This window comes from Impatiens glandulifera, chromosome 1, assembly GCF_907164915.1.
Source record: "Impatiens glandulifera chromosome 1, dImpGla2.1, whole genome shotgun sequence".
Classification (NCBI taxonomy): Eukaryota; Viridiplantae; Streptophyta; class Magnoliopsida; order Ericales; family Balsaminaceae; genus Impatiens; species Impatiens glandulifera.
In genome coordinates this window covers 77096199-77099112 of record NC_061862.1, presented here as the reverse complement: position 1 = coordinate 77099112, position 2914 = coordinate 77096199, and positions in this window count along the sequence as shown.

Sequence of the window (2914 nt, the reverse complement as noted above, 5' to 3'; positions counted from 1 at the left end):
AGATAAACTGAGAGGTATATGAAGAACTTTCGGTTTTTCTTTAATTGAAAACCGAAAGATTTACTTACAACTCTCGGTTTTTCCTTTTGAAGAAAAATCGAGAGGTATATGAAGAACTTTCGGTTTTCCTTTAAGGAAAAATCGAAAGATTTCCATATAACTCTCGGTTTTTCCTTTGGAGAAAAATCGAAAGATTTTCATTTAACTTTCGGTTTTTCCCTACAAAATGTAAAAAATAGGCCGATTGTTTTGTCCAATTAATTTAACAAATAATGAAGGTAATACCGAAAGTTAATTGTATAACTTTCGGAAATAACCATCAAAACCGAGAGTTATACACAAATCTCTCGGTTTTAGATAATTTTAAATAGATAAAACCGAGACATTTGTGTATATCTCTCGATTTTGATGGTTATTTCCGAAAGTTATACCATTAACTTTCAGTATAACTACTTCATTATTTGTTAAATTAATTGGTTTTTCACTTTATAATAACCTTAAACAATATTAATTTAGCACATTTTGATATCCTTAAAATATTACACAATCCATATGATCAAACATTACACATATTCATAGGAATCAAACATAAACATACATATAAACTTCTTTATATAATCAAACACAATCATATAAATTTTAACATTAAACACAATCTGAATTTTTAAAAAATAACACACTTGATTAGCTTAGTTAGGATTCTATATTATAAAGTGAAATGTCAATTAAATTAACAAATTATGTAGTGGTAATACTGAAAGTTAATGGTATAACTTTCAGAAATAACCATCAAAACTGAGAGATATACACAAATCTCTCGGTTTTATCTATTTAAATTTATCTAAAACCAAGAGATTTGTGTATATCTCTCGGTTTTGATGGTTATTTCCGAAAGTTATACCATTAACTTTCGGTATTACAACTTTATTATTTGTTAATTAATTAGTTTTTCACTTTCTATTAACCTTGAACAACATTAATTTAACACATTTTGGTATCCTTAAAATATTACACAATCCATATGATCAAACATTACACACATTCATAAGAATCAAACATAAACATACATATAAACTTCTTTGTATAATCAAACACAATTATATAAATTTTAACATTAAACACAATCTGAATTCTTAAAAAATAACACATATTTGATTAGCTTAGTTAGGAATCTAGATTAGAAAGTGAAATGCCAATTAAATTAACAAATTATGTAGTGGTAATATCGAAAATTAATGATATAACTTTCGGTTTTGATGGTTATTTCCGAAAATTATACCATTATCTTTTGGTATTACCACTTCATAAATTGTTAAATTAATTGGTTTTTCACCTTCTAATAACCTTGAACAAAATTAATTTAACACATTTGATATCCTTAAAACATTACAAAATCCCAATACATCATTAAATTCAAACTTTACACACAACCTTATTATCATCAAACACAAACACACATATATACTTTTTTATATTATCAAACACAATCATATAAATTTATAACATTAATCACATTCTTAATTCTTAAAAAATAACACACTTGATGTGATTAAATAGTTTAGACAAAAAATTGCAAAAAGTCAAATAAAATATGGAAGGAATACCGAAAGTTATATAATTAACTTTCGGAAATAACTATCAAAACTGAGAGAATTTCAAATATCTTTCGGTCCTGTCCTTGAACAGGGGTTTTTAAGGAAGGGTCAAAAGCGAAAGTTTATTAGAAAACTTTTGCAAATACCCCTTCCCAACACAGGGTCAAAAGCGGAAGTTTTCTAATAAACTTTTGCAAATACCCCTTCCCAACACTTAATAGAATTTTTTCAGATTTTTTTAAGGAAGGGTCAAATGCGAGAGTTTATTAGAAAACTTTCGCAAATAACCCATCCTAGGGTCAAAAGCGAAAATTTTCTAATAAAATTTCGCAAAAACCCCTTCCCAACACTTAGAATTTTTTCAGATTTTTTTAAGGGAATGGTCAAATGCGAGAGTTTATTGGAAAACATTCGCAAATAACATTTTCACAGGTCAAAACCGAAAGTTTTTATATTAAACTTTCGCAATTACCCCTTGCCAACACTTAGAGTTTTTTCAGATTTTTTAGGGAATGGTCAAATGCGAGAGTTTATTAGAAAATTTTCTCAAGTAACCCTTTCCATGGTCAAAACCGAAAGTTTTCTAATAAACTTTCGCAAATACCCCTTCCCAACACTTAGAATTTTTTTAGATTTTTTTAAGGGAATGGTCAAATACGAGAGTTTATTGGAAAACTTTCGCAAATAACCTTTCACAGGTTAAAACCGAAAGTTTTCTATTAAACTTTTGCAAATACCCCCTCCTCAACACTTAGAAATTTTTCGAATTTTTTTAAGAAGGGTCAAAATCGAATGTTTATTATAAAACTTTCGCAATTACCAATTCTGGATAGTTAAAACCGATGATTCTTTTAATAACCTTCGCAATTACCTATTTTCTCTATTTTTTTACAACAGTGTAATCGAAAATGTTCAATAAAATTTTCAAATATAGGCAAACCAATAATATAGAAAAAAACATTCCTAAACCACATTAATAAACCAAAAGATATATATAATTCATAAGTTGATCTAAACAAATGTCAAAACGTACCAAATTATCCAAAACATGTTATCAATCGAACGAAAATAATTACAAATAATTATTTAAATATTGTAATCTAGTTAGTAGGTAGGGGGAGGGGGTGGTTGATTTTGCCTCATGAAGAATTTAATTTGTTGTTCAAGATTCTCCAATTTTTGAGCTATTTGATCCATGTCCGCTTTAATTTCAGTAAGCAATTGAGCTCTTTCTGCATCCCTCAATTGAATTTTCTCCAATGTCGATGCTAGGTGTCTCGCATCCTCCTCACGTTTAACATTCGCAGTAGTCATTAGGT